This window comes from Microtus ochrogaster (assembly GCF_000317375.1).
Source record: "Microtus ochrogaster isolate Prairie Vole_2 chromosome 14 unlocalized genomic scaffold, MicOch1.0 chr14_random_3, whole genome shotgun sequence".
In the NCBI taxonomy this organism is placed as follows: domain Eukaryota; kingdom Metazoa; phylum Chordata; class Mammalia; order Rodentia; family Cricetidae; genus Microtus; species Microtus ochrogaster.
This window is the reverse complement of record NW_004949098.1, coordinates 12,791,126-12,814,641: the sequence shown is the minus strand read 5'-3', so window position 1 is coordinate 12,814,641 and position 23,516 is coordinate 12,791,126. Positions and strand designations below refer to the sequence as shown.

Sequence of the window (23,516 nt, the reverse complement as noted above, 5' to 3'; positions counted from 1 at the left end):
AATTAACAAGAGGGGGGCTGGAGAGATGGCTCAGAGGTTAGGAGCACTGCCTGCTCTTTCAGAGGTCCTGAGTTCAATTCCCAGCAACCACATGTTGGCTCACAACCATCTATGAGATCTGGTGCCCTCTTCTGGCCTGCAGACATATACACAAACAGAATACTGTACACATAATAAATAAATAAATATTTTAAAAAAAGAAAAAAAAGAATTAACAAGAGGGAAAATTGCTATTTTTTTCTGATTGGCTGATCATATTTAATATTACATAAGTCTACACATTTTCCTGCAAATTTCTTTTTCTTTAGAGTTGAATAATATTCTACATTATATCTGTAACATACTTTCATTATCCATGCATCGGTTTGACTAGGTTGGTTCCATTTCCTAGCTACAGTGGCAAATATAGGGGCATGAATGTCTCTGTGGTAGGAAACTGGGTTCTTTGTGTATATGTAAGTTTACAAATTTTGTGTTGGGCCACTCATAGCTGTGTGGGACACATGCGGCCCCAGGCTGTGTTACAGTATAGTGATATATTTTATTTTGTTTTGCTTTTAAAATATATTTTAAATGATATGCTTTATTTATTCTTTTAAGTTTCCATACATGTGTACAATGCCTTCTGATCATATCCATTCCCCACTACCTCAACGTATCTCCTGCCAGACTCATATCCTCCTTGTTTTTCTAAATTATTCTTTTTATTAAACTATATATTTTTCTCAGTTCGCCTCCTATCCTCTTGCCTCCCATTCAACCCTTGCCCATTGTCCCCATGCTCCCAGTTTACTCAGGAGATCTCTTTTTCTGCTTCCCATGTAGCTTAGATCCATATATGTCTCTCTTAGGGTCCTTATTGTTGTCTAGGTTCTCTGGGATTATGAATTTAGGCTGGTTCTTCTTTGCTTATGTCTAAAAGTCACTTATGAGTGAGTACATATGATATTTGTCTTTCTGGTTCTGATTACCTCACTCAAAATGATGTGTTCTAGATCCATCCATTTGCCCACAAATTTCAAGATGTCATTATCTTTTTTTGCTGTGTAGTAATATATTGTATAAATGTACTACATTTTCCTTAACCATTCTTTGGTCAAGGGGCATTTAGGTTGTTTTCGGGTTCTGTCTGTGACCAACAATGCTGCTATGAACATTGTTGAGAACATATCCTTGTAGTACAATTGAGCATCCTTTGGGTATATACCCAAAACTGGCATTGCTGGGTCCTAATTTTCTAAGAAAACACCATACTGATCCAAAGTGGCTGTACCAGTTAGCACTCCCAACAGCAATGCAGAACTGTTCCCTTTACCCCACAACCTCTCCAGCGTAAGATGTCATCAATGTTTTTGATCTTGGCCACTCTTACAGGTAAGAGTAAAATTTGAGTTACTTGATTTGCATTTCTTCAATGGCTAAGGATATTAAGCATTTCCTTAAGTATCTTTCAGCCATTTTAGATTCATCTGTTAAGAGTTCTCTGTTTATATCTGTACTCCATTTTTTTATTGGATTGTGTGATCTTTTTTCTGTTTTGGAGATCAGACCTCTGTCTGATGTGGGGTTAGTGAAGATCCTTTCCTATTCTGTAGGTTGTCATTTTGTCTTATTGACCATGTCCTTTGCTTTACAGAAGCTTTTCAGTTTCAGGAGGTTCCATTTATTAATTTTTTTCCTCTCAGCGTCTGTGCTACAGGGGTTATATTTAGAAAGTGGTCTCCTGTACCAATGTGTTCAAGTATACTTTCCACTCTCTCTTCTAAGACCTTCAGTGTGATTGGCTTTATGTTGAGGTCTCTGATCCATTTAGACTTGAGTTTTGTGCATGGCGATAGATATGGATCTATTTTCATTTTTCTATATGTTGATATCCAGTTATGCCAGCACCATTTATTGAATATGCTTTCTTTTTTCCATTGTATATTGTTTGCCTTTTGGTCATAAATCAGGTGATCTTAGGTGTATGGATTGGTATCTGGGTCTCCGATTCAGTTCCATTGGTCTGTCTGTTTTTATGCCAATACCAGGCTGTTTTCAGTCCTGCAGGTCTGTAGTGGAGTTTGAAGCCAGGAATTGTGATGCCTCCAGAAGTTCCTTTATATTGTACAGGACTGGTTTTTTTTTTCTTTTCCATATGAAGTAGAGAATTGTTCTTTCAAGGTCTGTGAAGAATTTTGCTCAGATTTTGATGGGCATTGCATTGAATCTGTAGATTGCTTTTGCTGAGAGTGCCATTTTTACTATGTTAATTCTATCTACCCAAGAACATGGGAAATCTTTCCATTTTCTAGTGTCTTCTTCAACATATTTCTTCAAAGATTTAAAGTTTTTGTCATATAAGTCTTCCACTTGTTTGGTTAGTTACTCCGAGATATTTTATGCTATTTGTGGCTATTATGAAGGGTGTTGTTTCTCTGCTTTCTTTCCCAGCCCGTTTATCATCTGTGTACAGGAGGGCTACTGATTGTTGCATGGAGGGCCTGCTTGTTCATCCCAGCCGCCCTGCTAGCTCAGCCCCGAAATAACCAACAAAAACTGTATTAATTAAATTACTGCTTGGCCCATTAGCTTTAGCCTCTTATTGGCTAACTCTCACATCTTGATTTAACCCATTTCTATTAACCACATGGCAGTGGCTTACCAAGTAAAATTCTAACCGGTGTCTGTCTCAGGCAGAGGATCCATAGCTGCTTTCTCTGACTCCACTTTCTTTCTCCCAGCATTCAGTTCTGTCTTCTCAGCCTACCTAAGTTCTGCCCCTATCAGGCCAAGGCAGTTTCTTTATTCATTAACCAATACAAGCAACAAATAGAAAAAAGGACCTCCTATACCAACTGATTTTTTTTTAAGTTAATCTTGTATCCTGCTACATTACTGAAAGTGAGTCGTAGAAGTTCCTTGGTAGAATTTTTGGGGTCACTTAAATAAACTAGCATATCAACAGCAAACTGTGAGAGTTTGACTTCTTTTCCGATTTGTATCGCCTTGATCTCCTTTTGGTGTCTTATTGCTCTAGCTAGGACCTCAAAAACTTTATTGAATAGATATGGAGAGAATAGACAACCATGTCTTGTTCCTGATTTCAGTGGGATCACTTTGAGTTTCTTTTCATTTAGTTTGACGTTGGCTGTTGGCTTATTGTATTTATGTTTATTATGTTTAGGTATCCTTTATATCCCTGCTCTCTCCAAGACCTTTATCATGAAGGGATGCTGTATTTTGTAGAAGGCTTCTAGCATCTAATGAGATCATGTGGTTCTGTTTTTCAGTTTGCTTATATGGTGGATTACATTGACAGATTTTCATATGTTGAACCATCCCTGCATCTCTGGGATGAAGCCAACTTGATTCATGGTGGACGATTTTTCAGATGTGTTCTTGGATTCAGTTTGTCAGTATTTTATTAAGTATTTTTGCATCAATGTTCATGAGTGAGACTGGACTGTAATTCTCTTTCTTAGTAATGTTGGTATCAGGGTAACTATAGCTTCATAAAAAGAGGTTGGCAATGTTCCTTCTTTTTTTATTGTGAATAATTTGAGGAGTATTGGTATTAGTTTTTCTTCAAAAAATCTTGTAGAATTCTGCACTGAAACCATCTGGTCCTGGGCGGTTTTTTGGTTGGGAGACTTTTGATGACTGTTTCTATTTCTTTAGCAGTTATAGGCCTATTTAATTTGCTTATCTGTTCTTAATTTTGGTAAGTGGTATTTACCCAGAAAATTGTCCATTACCTTTAATTTTTCCAATTTTATAGAGTACAGGTTTTTGGAATATTACCTAATGATTTTCTGGATTTCTTCCATGTCTGTTGTTATGACCTCCTTTTTGTTTCTAATTCTGTTAATTTGGATATTCTCTCTGCCTTTTGGTTAGTTTGGATAAAGATTTGTCTATTTTGTTGATTTTCTCAAAGAACCAACTCTTTGTCTCATTGATTCTTTGTACTATTTTCTTTGTTTATATCTTGTAGAATTCAGCTCTCATTTTTTTTTTCGAGACAGGGTTTCTCTGTGGCTTTGGAGCCTGTCCTGGAACTAGCTCTGTAGACCAGACTGGTCTCGAACTCACAGAGATCTGCCTGCCTCTGCCTCCTGAGTCAGCTCTCAATTTGATTATTTCCTGCCATCTAGTCCACCTGGGCAAGTATGCTTCCTTTTGTTCTAGAGTTTTCAAATGTTCTGTTAACTCACTAGTGTGGGATTTTCCTAGCTTCTTTATGTAGGTATTTAGTTCTATGAACTTTCCTCTTAACACGGCTTTCATTGTGTCCCATAAATTTGGGTATGTTGTATTGTCATTTTCATTGAATTTCAGGAAGTTTTTAATTTCTTTCTTGACCCATTGATAATTCAGGCAGGTGTGCATTGCTTAATTTCCATGTGTTTGTGGGCTTTCTGGAATAAGTGTTGGTGTAGAATTCTAACTTTAAGCCATGGTGATCCAATAAGGTACATGGGATTATTCCAATTTTTGTATCTGTTGAGGTATGCTTTGATACCTAGTATGTGGTCAATTTTTGAGAAGGTTCCATGAGATGCTGAGAAGGCATATTCTTTTCTGTTTGGACGGAATGTTCTATAGATGTCTGTTAAGTCCATTTGGGTCATAACACCTGTTAGTTCTCCTATTTTCCTGACAGACCTTTCCAGTGGTTAGAGTGGGGTGTTGAAGTCTCTCACAATTAGTATGTGGGGTTTAATGTGTGATTTAAGCTTTAGAAGTGTTTCTTTTATATAGGAGGGTACCCTTGTGTTTGGGGCATAGATGTTCAGTATTGAGATTTCCTCTTGATGGATTTTTCCTGTGACTAATATGAAATGTCCTTGTCTGTTTTTATTGACTTTAGTTTGAAGTCTATTTTGTTAGATATTAGGATAGCTACACCAGCTTGTTTCTTAGGTCCATTTGATTGAAAAAATTTTTCCCAACTATTTACTCTGAGGTGTCTGTCTTTGAGGCTAAGGTGTGTTTCTTGTATGCAGCAGAATGATTAATTCTGTTTTTGTATTCAATCTGTTAGCCTGTGTCTTTTTATAGGTGAGTTGAGTCTATTTATATTAAAGGATATTAATGATCTGGGATTACTAGCTCCTGTTATTTTAGTTTTCATTGTTAGTGATATTATTCTGTGTATTTTCTTTGGGATTTGCTGCTGTGAGATCATCTATTGGCTGTATTTTTATGGATGTAGCCAACTTCCTTGAGTTGGAGTTTTCCATCTCAAACTTTGTATAGGGCTGGGTTTGTGGCTAGGTATTGGTTAAATCTGGTTCTGTCATGGAATATCTTGTTTTGGCCATCTATGGTGACTGAAAGCTTTGCTGGGTATAGTGGTCTGGGCTGGCATCCACGGTCTCTTAATGTTTGCATAACACTTGACCAGGACCTTCTGGTTTTCATTGTTTCCACTGAGAAATCGGGTATAATTCTGATAGGTCTGCCTTTATATTAATATTCTTTCTTTATTCTGTATGTTTAGTGTTTTGATTATTATGTGGTGAGGGAACCAGTCTATTTGGTGTTCTGTAAGCTTCATAGGCGTATCTTTCTTTTGGTGGAGAAAGTTTTCTTCTATGATTTGGCTGAATATATTTTCTGTGCCTTTGAGTTGGACTTCTCTTCAATCCCTATTATTCTCGGGTTTGGTCTTTAAATGGTGTCCTGTATTTCCTGGATATTTTGTATTAAGCTTGTTAGATTTAATGTTTTCTTTGACCAATGAGTCTATTACCTTTATTGTATCTTCAGTGCTTGAAATTCTCTCTTCCATCTCTTATATTCTGCTGTTTATGCTTGCATTTGTGGTTCCTGATCATTTTCTCATAATTTCAGTTTCTATAATTCCCTCAGTTTGTGTTTTCTTTATTGTCTCTGCTTTGGTTTTCTTTTTATAATATACTTTTTTATTGATATTTATTTCTTTCATCTGTTTTATTGCTTTTTCTTGGTTTTGTTTAAGGGATTTGTGGATTTCTTCCAATTTTTTGTCTCTTCCTCCATTTCTTTGAGAGAATTTTTCTTTTTCTCTTTAAGGGCCTCAAACGTTCTCCTAAAGTTATTTTTTAGCTCATTTTATTCTGCTTCATCTATATTTGGCTGTTCAAGTCTTGCTGTTGTAGGGCCACTGATTTTTATTGGTGCCATGTTGCTCTTTGTGGTGTTAGTGTGTTCTTACCTTGTCTACCCAGTTTTTCCTCTGATTGGTGTAGTTGGGGCTGTGTCTCTGATGATTACTCTTCCCAGTGCCAGCAGATCCAAGGCTCAGATGGTTGCTCCTCAGGGCAACAGTTCCAGTAACCCTAGGTCACTCAGTCCTCCCATGAGTTGCTCATCCATACTGGGGGTCGTTCGAGCAGCTTGCTTGGGGCTCCTCCTGCTAAGGTCACTGACTTGGGCCTGCCTGCTCTGGCTCAGGCCTATTCCCTTGGAAGTTCTGATTCAAGCCAGGACCCACAGGTCAGACTTGGGCCTGCTCCAGTAGAGGTCAAGCTTGCTCCTGTGGAGGTGGCTGACTCAGGCCTGCTCAGGCAGGTTGTAGGCTCATGCCTGCTCTGGCGGAGGTCCCTGGCTAAGGCCTGCTACCTCAGAGGTCCATGATATTTTGTGTTTTAAAAAATAAAGCTAGCCTAGGCAGCCATACAGGCTAGGTAGTGGTGGTACACACCTTTAATCCCAGCAGCCCAAATAGTCAGTCATAGAAGCCAGGCGATGGTGGTGCTCACCTTTAATACCAGCAGTAGAGAGGATTATATGGTGGGATGAGACAGGAACTCACTCTTTTCTCAGTCTGAAGATTTGTTAGAGGTAAGAACTCTCTACTGGCTGGCTGATTTGACTTCAGCACTATGATACCAAATTCAGAAGTTAAACAAATAATAATTGAATCCCTTATTTTTGAAAATGCTAATTCTCAATGCAGAGGATAATTAGGTCTTTAAAGGCAAGGTCAGTACCCTTGGAAAAATGGATCTGAGATACAATCAACATTGACTCTCATGATCAAGATGATGCTTGGATAGGTGAGGTGATTTCCAGAGGTTTGAGGAAAAATCGAAATATCAAGTATCATAACTGTGTCAAACAAAGTCACCTTAAAATAAATTGTAAAGAGGGTGTTCCCAGAAAGAATGTTTATTCTAAACATAATCCAAAACAGAATGCTCCTCCCTTCTGGATTATGCAGAAGGTGGCAAAAGCAGGCACTGGACTAATGAATGTAGATGAATAAGAGATATACAAGGTAACCCTTTGCCACGAGAGCAAAGTTCTTGAACCTATACCAAATCTGGTTCAGTCATTTTCTGCCATCATAAGGGAAATTCTTCTCAGATCAATTAAAGAACATAATGCCTATTTGTAAGAAACCACACTGCTGTGGATAATAGAACAACTATAGAAGAAAGAACAAAAAATTCAGGAGAAACCATAAAGTGGGTATTTTGGCAAACTTCTATAAATGAACAAAGACCAAAATTAAAAATACAAAGAAATGACATTGTCATTGGTAGACACAGGTGCGGATGGACATAACAATAGTTTGACTGGAATCTTGGTATCCAAATTGGCCTCTTCAGGAGGTAAATGTTCAGCTTTTAGGGAATGGAACTTTTCAGCTATAACAGAGCATGAGATTGGTTGAATGCATAAGGCCAGAAGGATAGAGAGGAAAACTAAGGCCGTATATTGCTAACATAGCAATGAATTTGTGGGGACATGATTTGTTACAGCAATGGAATACTAAGATTAACATTCTCTCAATCTTAGAAACAAACTAAAAATTAACATATGTTTCTGGGAAATTTTTTACAAGATATTTTAAAGAACAGTCACTGGCTATTCAGGTTATTCAAGAACAGGGCATAGAAGCTGCTGATCATCCAAAGGTACAGCAGCTCTACCTTTAAAACAGTTGTCAGACAAACCTATATGAGTTAAGCAATGGCCTTTAACAATAGAGAAACTACACTTGGGAGGCAGAGGCAGGCGGATCTCTGTGAGTTCGAGGCTAGCCTGGTCTACAAGGCTAGTTCCAGGAGAGGCTCAAAAGAAAGAGAGAGAGAGAGAGAGAGAGAGAGACAGGCAGGCAGGCAGACAGACAGACTTGGCACTGGAAGTGTAGCTAAGAGCTTACATCTTGATCCACGATGGGAGAGGGGGGGGGGGAACCAATAGAGAAACTGCAGGCTTTAGAGCAGCTGGTACAGGAGCAACTTGATACTCAACATACTAAAGAATCAAACAGTCCTCAGAATTCTCCTGTATTTGTTATTAAAAAGAAATCTGGAAAATGGAGAATGGTAACAGATTTAAGAATTGTTATTAAGGTGACTCAGCCAATGGGCTCTCTATAGTCTGGCATTTCTTTGCCTTCTCTATTACCGAAAGGACAGTCTCTTATAACTATTGATTTAAAAGACCGATTCGTCACTATACCTTTACAAGAAAAAGGCAGAGAAAAATTTGCCTTCACAGTGTCAACTTATAATAATTTTCAGTCTAGGAAATATCAATGGAAGGTTCTTTCACGGAGAATGTTAAAGAGCCACATCCTATGTCTTTATTTTGTAGGTAGGCTGCTGGAGATCATACATAAGCAATTTCCTCAATCTATAGTTTACCATTATATGGATGACATCTTATTCGCTGATTCAGACATAGATACTTTAGAAAGAATGTTTGAAGAGGTAAGGAATATTTTGCCTTGTTGGGGATTACAAATTGTTCCTGAAAAAACATAAAGAGGAGATTCTATTATTAATTATTTAGGCTATAAAATGGTTTACAAAAAGTTAGACCCCAAAAGGGGCAAATTAGGAGAGATCAATTGCAGACTCTTAATGACTCCCAAAGATTGCTAGGAGATATTTCCCATTTAAGGCCCGCTATTGGGGGAGAGGGGACTGATGAACTAATTAATTTAAACAAAACCTTAGATGATGGCAAGAACTTAAACAATTCTAGGAAATTATCAGCTGAAGTTGAGAAAGAATTGGTTTTGATAGAAGATAAATTACAGAAGGCACATGTAGATTGTGTGGATTCAAATCTTAACTGCATTCTGGTCATATTACCCTCTAAGCATTCCCCTATAGCAATTTTAAAGCAGAGGGAAGGTATTATCTTTAATAGATCTTTTTACCACATAAACAGAACAAAAAAATTTAAAACTTATGTGGAAAAAGACTCTGAATTAATTCTAAAAGGAAAATCGAGACTTCATCAAATAGCAGGAATAGACCCAGCATAAATCATAGTATCTTTTGATAATGATGAAATTGACAAAATTATGGGCAGAAAGTGAACCCTGACAAAGAGCTTGCAGTAAATTTTTGGGGAGATATTAACAAGAAACATCCCAAAAAGCAAGATAATTCAACTTATAAAGAGAACTAGGTAGATCCTTCCTCACATTGTACAGGACACACCAATAACTGGAGGCTCTACAGTTATACTGATGCAAATAAATCAGGAAAGGCAGGCTACAAATCAGAAAATTTAAGTAATGTGGATCAAACCCTTCCGACTCTGTCCAAAAATCAGAATTATATGATTTTTTTTTTTTTTTTTTTTTTTTTTTTGGTTTTTCGAGACAAGGTTTCTCTGTGGCTTTGGAGCCTGTCCTGGAACTAGCTCTGTAGACCAGGCTGGTCTTGAACTCACAGAGATCTGCCTGTCTCTGCCTCCCGAGTGCTGGGATTAAAGGCGTGCGCCACCATCGCCCGGCTATATGCTATTCTTATGGTACTAAAGGATTTTAAAGAACTTCTCAACATAGTTACCAACTGGCAATATGCAGAAAGAATTGTTATGCATATTAAAGTTGCTGAATTTATACCAGATGATACAAAATTGACTTTATTATTTATTCAATTACAAGATGTAAACCGCTTTTGGGTAGGTTACTTAGTCTAGGGGTTGTAACCCACCCTGCAGTTCAGTTATTCCAGGGTCCCGGAGAGGCACTATCTGTAAGATATGGGCTGAGAGAGAGGAAGGAGGCCATGCTAGGTTTGTCAGAGCCTCCGTTTATTAGAGATGGGGTACAGCTTATATAGGGTAAGGAGTTGGGGGGAGGCCACAGGGGCCTGGGCTCTTGCCGTGTGGTTCACGTTGGTCACATGGTTCAGGAGGTTACGTTCGGTCAGGTCACGCAGGCCAGGAAGTCCCAACTAGGAGTTGACACACCTAGTTCTCTAGATAGTTTGGAATGTGGGGCGGGTTCCGCTAACAGATTAACAGCCAATTTGGGTGTGGGGTAGGCTCTGTCAATAGAACGATTCCTAACACAATTAGGGGTGTGGGGTTCTCTGCAGGCTCCCCAGGGTGATGGTTCCTGTAATGATTTTAGGAGGAAATTGGCTCCCGACAACAAGATACAACCAGGAATAGGAATCATTTCATATACATAACATACCCAATCCCATTCAGATCTGCCAGGTCCTCTAGCACAAGGCAATGCAGAAATCGATCAATTATTGATTGGAAATGTGCTGAAGACCTCAGAATTTCTTTAAAAACATCACATCAACAGCAAAGGTTAAAAAAAAAAGATTTCCATCATGTGGCAACAAGCCATGGAAATTACAAGGAAATGTCCTACTTGTGCTTTATACGACAAACACTACTATCTGCAGGAAGCAACCCAAAGGGTACTCAAAGGAATGAAATCTGGCAGATAAATGTGTTCTATTTTGGAAAACACAATGGTACATCACACCATTGATACCTGTTCAGGTTTTCAATGGGCAACTGATGTAGGTGGGTCTTCTTTCTATGTGTTGCTTTCATTGGTTAATTAATAAAGAAACTGCTTGGCCTGATAGGTCAGAACATAGGTGGGTGGAGTAAACAGAACAGAATGCTGGGAAGAAGGGAAGTAAGTCAGCCGCCATGCTTCTCCTACCCAAGACAAACAGTGGTTAGAATCTTCCCAGTAAGCCACCACTTCATGGTGGTACACAGATTATTAGAAATGAGTTAATCAAGATGTGAGAGTTAGCCAATAAGAGGCTAGAGCTAATGGGCCAGGCAGTGTTTGAATGAATACAATTTGTGTGTTGTTATTTCGGGTGTAAAGCTGGCCGTGCGGGAGCCAGGCAGGACAAAAAGCAGGCCTGCCCGCAGTTCCTTCTACAGGCAACTGCTCTGAGTTAGGAAAAAACTGATTTGGAAATCATACATTTACTAGAAGTTATGGCCCTCACAGGTAGGTATACCTGTACAAATAAAGACAGAAAATGCTCCAGTATATGACTCTAAGAAAAAAACAGTTTTCTGCTTGTTACAATATAAAGCATATTACTGCCATACGAAAAAATAAAGCTGGCAGCCACCCCAGCAGCCATGTGGACAGAGGTAAACTTTTAACAATTGTCTCTTGCCACCTAGTTTCCCTGCTAGGCAGGTACTGCAGACAAAGGGTAGCTTCTAACTGTTGCCTCTATGGGACCCTCTGCTCGTATTCCCTTGATTTTTAACTGTCCCCCTATGCAACTCTACTCTTTTGCTTTGCATTCTTTCAGGGACAGTAAAAAGCGCTGTGTCAGGCATGGGTTTTCGCAAACATCACAAGTTACCATTCTAACATCCTATAACCAAAAGCTGTGAAACTTAAAATGTAACGTGACTTTAAGTCTGACCTACAGGTTGTAAAAGCTCTTTACTATAAGAGGAGGCTCAAAAACCAACTCCTATTGCCACAGTTCCAGGAGCCTGATATTCCAGCAGTGGTCCCAGCTATAGCTGATGAGCTTTGTGTGCCCCATGGTAATTTCCCCCCCTTTTCTGGTTTATTGGACTTTGGTGGTCTGTCTCCCCATCCTTGCATGATTCCCAGACCCAATAATTTCCTTCTTGGGTGTCTGAGGTAGTTGAAGACTAGATGGTTATAGTTATAGTTTTCCTTATTTATGCGGCCCAGAAAAGAAATTTATTAAAGAAGTGTAAAGTGTATAAGGTTGAAAGATATCAAAAGATAGTTTTGGGTGGTAATGCAAGTTATAATACAAAGTAAATTAGGTACAAAACAGGATAGATAATGGAGTGTTTTCTCTGAATTTGTCAAAAGTAAAATGGACTAGACACTGTTGATGTACTTACTGCCTGTATATATTGTGTATAGTTATTGTACTTACTGTATATAGTTTTTCTTATATTAGTTATAGCCTTTTTAAATTTTAGAGAAAAAAGGGGAAATATAGTGGTATTTTGTTTATTTTAATAAATAAAGTTTGCCTGAAGATCAGAGTGCAAAGCAGCCATACTAGTCAGTCATACAGGCCAGGCAGTGATGGCGCACACCTTTAATCCCAGCAGCCACACTAGTTAGCCATAGAGGCCGGGCAGTGGTGATGCACACCTTTAATACCAGCACTAGAGAGGAATACAAGGCAGGATGAAACAGGAACTCACTCTGTTTTCAGTCTGAAGATTTCCTAGAGATAAGAGCTCTCTAGTAGCTTGGCAGCTTTGCTTTTCTGATTTTCAGCTTGAATCCCAATGTCTGTCTCTGGGTTTTTATTACTCATGCTACATCACAGTTAGTTCAGATTCAAAAAGACTGCAGCAACTCTGCCTTCGTTTTATTCCTATGGGCTGAGGGCTCATCCTAGCTTCACTTTGCTCTTGTCAAAGGACATGTAAATGTCACAACTTTTTGGCCACCATGTTCTCCAAATGAAGAAACTTTTGGGCCTCTTTCATAAACAGACCCACAAAATAATGCTACTTAGTGACTGATCGGTGGAGTCCACACAGACACTCACCTGACAGGAACATCAGCACTCCACTCTGCTTAGCCTGTGAAAGGCTCTGTGCACTTAAGGTTCTGTGTCTGTAATTCCCATCATCCCCAAAATAATAACACGTTCACTCATATGGTTAGCTCTCTCAGAGTCTGCTCTGCTGCTCCCTCGCCTCCCTTAAATTCATCACTCTAGGGGCTGGAGAGATGGCTCAGCGATTAAGAGCATTGCCTGCTTTCCCAAAGGTCCCAAGTTCAATTCCCAGCAACCACATGGTGGCTCACAACCATCTGTAATGAGGTCTAGTGCCCTCTTCTGGCTTGCAGGTATATATGCAGACAGAATATTATACATGCAATAAATAAATATTTTTTAAGAAATTTCATCACTCAGAATAACAATGAAAGAAAAAAGCACCTGGCCAAGCCTTACAAAATATACTACTATAACCTTTCCAGCATGTTAAAGGCTACAAATACCCTCCATTTCTATTTTTAGTCTTTCTTGGGGAGACTTTTTCTACTCTTCCTTTTTTTTTTTTTTAACTCTTGGTACTAAGTGACAATACTCAGCCCTGTAAGTATGCACTTAAAGGAAAGCTATTAATAGAGCAATCCAAATGTCTTCAAAATTCAAAAACCAAAATTAATTTAACAAGAAAAAGCTAGCAAGCCCATAACTTCGCTGTGGAGATGAATCTCTAATAGTTCATTCAAAAGTATTACAATCCTCTGGGTGTGGGCCCAGGGACTCACTGCCCCTCTCAGCCTTTCCTCCTATTCCATCTGTGTGTCCTGCCAAACTAACCCACAAAAGCACTCTTAACCAGGGATCCCACAGCACCACAATGAACTAGAATCCAGGAAGGGCAAAACAACCAAAAAATGGAACACCCACCCAAAAAAGACAAGTCCAGATACCTATACCAAAAAACACATCAAACATCCTAAGTCCGGATACCTAGATCTGAGCCCCCAAATACAAATATGAACAACAAAGACAACATGCCTCCTCCAGAAACAAAACCATTGCAATAGGCCCCGAGAAATGCAACTTAACTGATGCACAAGACAGGGGCTTCAAAATACTGATCATGTATGTTAAAGAGGATATGGACAATTGTCTTAATGAAGACCATGGAAACACACTGGAATGAAATAATGAAAACATTTCAAGTACAAACAGAATCACTAAAGAAAACCAAAACAGAGATAAAACTGTAAATGAAAAATTCAGGAGATAAAAAAATCTCATAGGAAAGTCTCAGGCATTGAAGACAAAGTAAAAGAAATGGATAACTAAGTCAAAGAAAATGTTAAATCCAAAAAAACCCAGGTACAAAGCACTAGGAAATCTGGGACACAACGCAAAGACCAAGTCTACAAATAATAAGAACAGAGGAAGGAAAAGAAACCCAAGCCAAAGGCAAACAAGGTAATTTTTTAAACAAACTCACAGAAGACATTTTCCACATCTAAAGAGGAAGTTGCCTATCAAAGCATAAACACAAAACAGAGAGGACCAGAAAAAAATTACCCATGACACCCAACAACCACTAAACATACAGAACAACAACAACAAAAAGAATGTTAAAAGAGGCAAAGGATAAAGACAAAGTCACATATAAGAGCAGGCCGACTAGAATACACCTGACTTCTTAGTGGAGACTCTGAAAACCAATGGGCCTGGACAATATTCAACAACCTGAGACCACAGATGCCAGCCCAGAATACTACACACAGCAAAACTACCACTAATAATTGGGCAGAAAAAGAAAACAAATATTCCACAATAAAACCAAATTTAAGCAGTTTCTATCTACCTATCCAGATCTACAGAAGGCACTAGAAGAAAAACTTCAGCTTGCAGAAGTTAACTATATCCAAGAATATACAATGAATAAATAATCCCAGAACAGTAAATCGAAAAGTGTGTGTATAGAGAAACAACCCACATTATAACAAGTAACAGGAATCAATAAACACTGCTCATTGATAACTCTCAACACAATGGTCTCAATTATCCCAATAAGACTGGATCATAAAACAGGATTCAGGGTCCGGAGAAAAGTGCTCAGTTGTTAAAAGCACTTTTTGCACTTGTAAGAGGATCTGGGTTCGATTCCCACATGGTAGCTCACAACAATCTAACTCCAGTTCCAAGGGACTCAATTCCTTCTTTTGACCTCCAAAGGCACCCCAAGCATGCACATGATGTACAGACAGACATGCAGACAAAAATGCACAAAATTATAAATCTGAATAGTAATAATAATTTTAAAAAATAGTACTCATCTTTTCACGGCATCTAAGAAACATACCTCACATCATGAAGGATAGACATTACCTCAGGGTAAAAGAATGAAAAAGTATTTCTAACAAATAAACCCAAGCAGCAAGCAATTGTGGCTATTTTTAGTATCTGACAAAAGACTTCAAACTCGACCTAATCAAACAGGTAGGAAAGGACATTATACACTCACCAAAGGGGAAAATTCTAAACAACTATCCACAAACACAAGGACACCAAGTTCATACATTACTACAGCTAAAATCACATACTGACCCTCACCCAATAATAGTGGGTGACTTCAACACCCCCCTCTCACCAACAAACAAGACAGACATCTGGACAAAAACTAAACAGAGAAATCCTGAAGCTAAATACCATAAATTAAGTGGACCCCAGGACACATCTATAGAACATGCCATCTACATACTAAAGAATATACTTTCTTTTCAGCATTTATTAGAACTATTTACAAATATTGAGCACATACTAGGACACAAAACAAATCTCAATACTGAATGAAAAATGGGTAAAGACAAAAATTGAGAAGAAAACCGAAAAAATTTTGGAACTGAGTACAAAGGAAAACACAACACAGGTAAACCTATAGGATACTATAAAAGCAGTTCTAAGAGGCAAGTTCGCAGCACTAAGTGCCTACATTAAAAAAAAAAAAGATAGCTCTCATATGAACAACACATACCTGAGACCTCTAGAACAAGAAGATGTATTATTCAAAAAGAAAAGGCAAGAAATAATCAAGCTCAGGGCTGAAATCAATGAAATAGAAACAGGGAAACAAAACTTTTGCAAAGAATCAATGAAAGGCTTGCTTCTTTGAGAAAATCAACAAGTGACAAAGTCTTAGCCAAATCAGACAAAAGACACAGAGGAGAGTCAAATTTATAAAATTAGAGATGAAAGAGGGACATTATCACAGATATCAAGGAAATGCAGAGAATCATAAGAACATACTCCAAAAATATGTACTCCACAAAATTGTAAAAACTAAAAAAAAAAAAAAATGGGCGAATTACTTGATATAAAAATTAAATCAAGGTCAAATAGGCAACTTAAACTACAAGCCCCTAGTGAAATAGAAGCAGTAACTACAGAGCTCACAAACAAAAAGAATCCAGGGCCAGAATGTTCAACTTAGAATACCACCAGACCTTCACAGAATAAATAATAATAATCCTCAAATTCTTCCACAAAAATGGAAATTGCAGGAACAGTTACTAATTCTTTTTATGAAGGCACTATGACCCTGACCAAAACTGCACAAAGATCTAACAAAAAAGAAAATTAGATGCAAAATTTCTCAAATTACTTGCAAACCAAATCTAAGAACACATCAAAAAGGTTATCCACCATGATCACATTGGAGTCATCTCAGAGATGGTTCAACACGTATAAATCAACAAACAATCAACTATATAAACAGACTGAAAGACAGAAACCACACAATCATCTCATTAGATGCAGAAAAGGCCTCTGACAAGATCCAGCATCTCTTCAGGATAATAGTGCTGGAGAGACTATGGGTACAGGGACACCCCAACACAATAAAGGTGATTTCCAGCAGACTCACAACCAGCATTAACCTAAATGGGGATAAACTTAAGTATTTCCACTAATATCAGGAACAAGAGAAGGATGTTCACTCTCCCCATATATCTTCAATATGGTACTTGAAGACTCGGCTAGAGCAATAAGACAACTGAAGGAGATCAAGGAGGGAAAAAGTCAAAGTATCTTTGTTTGCAGATGATAGGAGTTTATACATAAAATTCCCTAAAGACTCCACCCAGAAACTTCTATAGCTGGCATCTGCTATAGCAGGACACAAAATTAACATACACCCCCCCCATACACATGCACAAAACAGTGACCTTCCTATGTATAAATAACTGAGAAAGAAATCAGGAAAACAACACCTTTCACAATAGCCTCAAAAAAAAAAAGGGGGGGAAAAAAGAAAAAGATCTTGGAATAAGTCAAGCAAGTCAAAGATGTGTATAATAAAGACTTTAAGATGCCAGAAGATGGAAAGCTCTCCAAGTTTATGGATCTGTATTAATAATATCATGAGAAAGGCCATCCTACCAAAAGCAATCTACAGATTCAATGCAATCACTATCAAAATTATATCACAATTCTTCACAGAAATTGAAAAAATAATCTTCAGTAACATGTGGAAGCTGGCATAAGGTTTTATCCATGGTGACCAATCAATCAAAATTAAAACCCAGACATAATTCTGCACATTTTTTATAAAAAGCAAAGAAGTAAAAAATATGCACCAGAGAAAAGACTTAAAAAATGGTTCTGGTCAAACTAGATGGCTGCATGTAGAAGGTGTAGAATTCTGTAAATAGATCCGTATTATTACCCGGCTTAACTCCATTAAGGTCCTTGACCCATCTGGAGCTAAGTTTTACGATGTGCCTGCAAGGTGTGTCGGTGCTATAACAACACAAATGTTATGGGTACAATCGATGGCTTTCTAATTGCATTTCAGGCCTACTACATGAGATGGAAACTGATCCAACACGGCCAAGAACCAGAGATCTACTATTACTCTGCTACAGAAGTGTAGCATTAAAATGACTCCCAATGATACAGTGCTATACTCAGATGACTGTCTCATTCACCCAATCACAGCAGTTCTGTCAGTAGGTGGAAATGAACACAGGTACCCTCAGCTGGACAATGTGCAGGCAGTGAGATAGATGCCCCATGTACAGGTGTAGTTGGCCAATACAAACACAAAAACTTAATAGTATTTTTTGTAGACTTTTTTGTTTTATTTTGCTTTGTTTTAGCTTTGTCTTTCCAAGACAAGGTTTTCTGTGTAGCCCTGGCTGTCCTGGAGCTCGCTGGCTTTGAACTCATAGAGATCTGCTTGCCTCGGCCTCTTGTGTGTTGGAACTATGGGTGTGAGCCACTGCCACCACACAGCTGTTTTGGCACTTTTGGGTTTATTTTTTATCTTTTGCTTATTTTGTTTCAAGTTTCCTTTTTAGTGTGTTTTTGTGGATCTGTGCTTCTTGTGTTCTTGTTTTGCGAAAAACAGGACACAATGTTGAATAGGTAGAGAGACTGGGAGGATCTTGGCAGAACTGAGAGAGGGAGAAAAACATGATCAAAATATAGTGTATGAATTTTTTTCCACAAAACGGGGTATTTTCAAATAGAGAAATCTTGGCTACTGGATAATTCCATTGTTAGAAGTACTTATGTTTTCTTCATCTCAGAGAGATGTATCTTTTAAAAAAGAATTTATTATTATTTTTTACATTATGTCTATGTTTGGGTATATACACATGAGTGCAGTCTTTAAGAGTGTCAGATCCCCTGCAGCTGGAGTCACAGAAGGTTGAGAGCCATCCAACGTTGGTGCTGGGAATTAAACGTGGGTCCTTTCAGAGAGCAGTTAAGTGTTCTGAGCTGCTGAGCCATCTCTCTAGCCTTTGTCCTTTTTGTTAGTTGTTTAAGAAATTAAACAAAGAGGTGAGATTACTCAGTGGGTAGAGACACTTGCTACCAGGACTGACAATCTGAATGAAATTTCCAGGGCGCATATGGGAAAAAGAAAGAACAAACTTCTATAAATTATATATGCATGTACATAGGCACACACAAAATAACATGTTAATTGTTTTTCTTTAAAAGAACTCAGTCATATGTGGTGGTGCATGCCTGTATTCCCAACACTGAGGAGGCTAATGCCAGTATGGGCTATATAGATAGCATTAGTGAAATTGTTTCAAAAAAAACAGGGGGAAGAAAAGGAGATTAAGAGTATTACACATGTGAATGATACAAACACAAACAAGATGACCACTGATCCCAGTACTTGGGAGGTAGAGGCAGGACAATCAGAAATTCAAGGCCAACTTAAAAGATACCTGAGACCCTATCTCACAAGAACAAAAAATACTCAAACTCGCAGAGACTCAACTGCACATGCGGTTCTCAGACATACAGGCCCACTTTGTTCTGATACAAAGCCCTCAGTAGGACAGAGTTAGATTATGCATATTCTTTTCCTGAGGACCAGGCTTGAATTTTCTATAAACTTTCATGAGCAGTAAATTTGAAACAGAAAAAGATGTTGCCACCTCAAATGTTTTCTTCTGTCTTCAAGACTCCCTACTTTTCTGTAACCTTGTCACTGACACCTCATTACACTGTTTTCTGAGACAGGTAATCCAGGCTGGCCTCTAACTTCCCACACAGCTGACGATGACCTTGAGTTCTTGATCTCCATGTCTCCACCTTACAAGTGCTAGGATTAGGTGTGTGCACCATACCCCACTCTTTTTAATTAGCCTCTTTTTAATTGAAGTGTTCTTTCTCCATCATTTTGCATATAAACAGAATTAGTTTAAATGGATCATCTTTCTTTTTTGGTCTTCTCAGAATTAAAGTCAATTAATTGGGTAAGGAGAAGGAACTCAAACTCTAGGGGGAAAAATCCAACTTGTTCAACCTTGGATGTCCTTCTCCAATGTCTCCCCATGAGAGCCCTGTTTCCTCTGCTGTCTGTGGCTACTGAGAGCTGCCTAAAGTGAAAGGCTGCTCACCTGTGAAAAGCTTCAAAGTGAAGAGCAAGAAATGGACATCACTAACTATTTAAAATTTAAAAAATTATTTTTGTATGAATGCTTTGCCTGCATGTATGTCTGTGTACCATGTACAAGTATGGTTTCCAGAGGCCAGAAGAGGGAGTCAAATGCCCTGGAACTGGAGTCACAATTGGTTGTAAATCACCACGTGGGTGCCAAGAATTAAACCCAGGTCCCCTGAAAGAGCAAATGAGTGTTCTGAGCTCCTAAACCATCTTTCTAGCCTCAACCAGAATTGCTGTACACTCAGTCCATTATTCAAATCTCCAATCATCAGGTGCTTCCACTTGCTTCCTCCATTTTCACTTTCTATCCTGCTTTCTATTTTTTAAAAAAAACTGTATTTTATTAATTCAAACTATAGTTTCTCTTAGGTCTAATAAGGATTCCCTCAAATATTATACCATGAAACCACAAAGGCAGTCAGTCTCATCTCACTCCCTTCTGACTTTCCCCTTCCCTACCTAATCTCTGGCCTTAAGAGATTTGGCAACCTGCCCGGTATTGTTGGTAGTCTGTCCCACCAAAAACCCATAAGCTATATAAACCAAAGCAGTATTTTCCTATTGTATGTGAAAAAATCTGCAACCTTTACTTTTCTCTCTTCCTCCTTATTTTTGGTTCTTCAAGGTGTCCTGTGGAGGATCTTGCAACTACAGAGGCAGTGGAGGAATGCTCTTACAGGTCCTGGGAAATCATGTTATAATCTAAGATGGTCACCTATCATCAGTAGTGATTCTTAAGACGTCCCCCAGAGCCAAAAGACTGCATGTGGGCCGGCATGAATGCATTAAGCCTATCTACAGAAGATACAGGTAAACTCCTTATAAGACAAATGCAAACTGAATATACTAAGATGCTGTCTTTCCTGTTGAAGGAGCTGCGGGCTGTGTTCCTGCCACCCAGCTCCCGGCCGCCTGGCTAGCTTATGCCCCAAAATAACAACACACAAACTGTATTCATTTAAACACTGCTTGGCCCATTTCTATTAATGTGTGTAGCACCATGAGGTGGTGAGTTATCTTGCCTAACCCATTTTAGTAATCTGTGTAGCACCAGTCTTACCGGAAAAGATTCAGCATGTCTGACCTGGCGGCTTGCTTCATCTTGTCTGCCCTGGAGAGCAGAGCTATGGCTTCTGCCTCACTTCCTCTTCCTCCCAGCATTCTGTTCTGTTTACTCCACCCACCTATGTTCTAACCTATCAGGCCAAGCAGTTTATTAATTAACCAATGACCTTCCTCCATCACTTTCCTACAACATACATGTTATCAAACTTGCAAAGACTTTATTTTTTATTATTATTATTATTATTATTATTATTATTATTATTATTATTATTATCGCCCACCCTACCCCCAGACAGGGTTTCTCTGCCTTTGCCTCCCAAGTGCTGGGATTAAAGGTGTGCACCACCATCACCGGCGGAAGGGACGGACTCTTTATACCTATGGTGTCATTTTATTTTGGAACAATCTGTATAGAGGAAACCCTGGCCAAAAAAAAAAAAAAAACTCAATCCAAGTTTTAAATGTACCATGACCCAATGCTCTAGGGAGGCACCCTACAGACTGAGCAACGCACAATGAAAATAAAAGAAATTAATCACTGCTGTACTGATTATTATATAAAATGCTTGAAACTAGCAAATATCAATATACCTGAGTTTTATTTAACTACTTTTGGCTTAACCAAAAATTTAACCAAAAGAAGTTAAACAAAATCCAGGTATAAACTCAAATACTATGCAGCCACTTGAGAAAAACGAAACAAAAAATTATTTTTTGTCTATTCCAATATAGGCAAGAAGTTCGATTTTTTTCAAGTTAAAAAAAAAAACACAAGATATAGAACAGTATGCAATCACCTGTACAACAGACCCAGACATATAGACATCCCACAACCAATATAATATCTATAGCATTGAAGACTTACTTATCCAGACGGATGCACAAGAAAAGGTTAATGGTGACTGGCTATGTGGTGAGATACCGGGTGAATTACAGTAAGGAAGTGAAATCTCACACTACATTTTTACTTTACTGTGCCTTCTAATTCTTTTTAAACCTGGTACATGTATTTGGGATAATTAATGTTAACCCTAAACTCAAATATAGAGGTTTCATGTTATTGGCTGTTTTCTACTCTTAACTCTTTTGGGGGCAGCCAACCAGATTCCAAATAAATCACACGAAGACTTACTATTACTTATGAATGCCTAGCTTTAATTTGGCTCGTTGTTAGCCAGCTTTTCTTAAATTATCCCATCCACTTTTGACTCTGGGATTTTGCCTTTCTCTATTTCTACATAGAGGCTGTGTAGGTGGATGGCTAGCCCCTTCTTTTCTTGCTCCTTCATCTTTCCCAGATTTCTATTTATTCTCTCTGCCTGCTATCCCCGCCTATCCTTTTCTCCAGCCTCGCTATTGGCCGTCCAGCTCTTTATTAGACCAATCATGTGTTTTAGACAGGCACAGCAACATAGCTTCAGAGTTTAAACTACTGCAACATAAAAAAAAATGAACAGATCGCTGCATCATTAAACAAATATTCCAAAGGATAAATAAATATAACACATCTTAATCTTCTACAACAGTTTCATATAAAATAAAGACTTAACAATGTAATTGGGGGGAGCGGTTTCAAGACCAAGTTTTCTCTATGTAACAGCCCTGGCTATCCTGGAACTCTTTGTAGACCAGGCTGGCCTTCAATTCACATAAGTCCACTTGCTTCTCAAAGTAATGTTTTTGAAGGGAGGCCAGAATCAAACTTTTTAACTTGTGAATATTGTTTTTTCTACAACAATCTCTTACACTGATTCCATGCTCATGGAACCACCTTCTACTTTGATCAGTTGCTCATGAACTGTCTCAGAGTCACAGGCAACTCAAAGCTTTTAAAAGCACTCCTGAAATGTTTTTTTAAAAAGTAAAATAAAAACAAATTTTTTCCCATAAATGCATAAAGTTGAAGCCAGATCCCAACTGTTTCAAATCTAACAGGTAATATTCTTTCTGATGTTTTAGCAAGGAAGCAGCTGGCTTCACAGGACGCAGCACTTTGCTTTTGAATGCTAGTTACTGCAGTAACTGCAAAGACAGTTTCCAATCACTTAGCCTTTCCTTCTCCAAAAGGAAAAGTGGTGAGCAGTTCTAAAGCTAAAGGAGTTCAAATACTCAGCACAGTCACACAGTAAGCAATCAATATAAACTAGGTGAACACCCTCAAAAAACAACTGGAGGAAAAAAACATCTCTTGAAGAACAACCCTTATCACTGCAGAACTGGGAAGCTCAGCACACTTCTGTACTTGGGCTCCTTCACTCTTTATCTAAGAGTAAATATTAATTTTGTAAACAAAAAGTCACAGATACTTATTTAAATTTAACTCCTACATGTGTCACAATCTAAAACAACCCAAAAACCCACACTATACGTTAAACATGTTATCCCAGCACTTGGGGTACTAAGAGACAGAAAAATCACAAGTTCAAGGCCAGTCAGGGCTATGAATAACGATACCCCTTTTCCAAAAGCAAACTAAAACCAGTAGTCCTCATACACAATATTTTTAATTTTTGCACAGAAATCAGAAAACACACATTAACATAAGAGCCCTCAACTGCTCATCTGGGCTAGTTCTAGAAATACTCAAATTTTAAAAAGAAGTTATCAAATGTAGAAAACTATGCAATAACCTCCACTCAAACCTCAAAATACAATTGCCTGTTTTAATAATTAAAACACCACATGGATTATTCCCAAACATAAATACCGATTTCAGATCTTCCAAGTTTTAAAGCCCTGACTCTACTTTGGTTATCTTGTTCTTTTTTTTTTTTTTT

At 38.3% G+C, this 23,516-nt stretch overlaps 1 protein-coding gene across 1 annotated transcript in view; it reads right to left on the bottom strand.

Moving 5' to 3' along the window:
- The window catches only part of Rmnd5a (required for meiotic nuclear division 5 homolog A), a 72,893-nt gene that overhangs the window by 18,358 nt on the left and 31,019 nt on the right, over window positions 1-23,516 (bottom strand). The window lies entirely within an intron of this gene.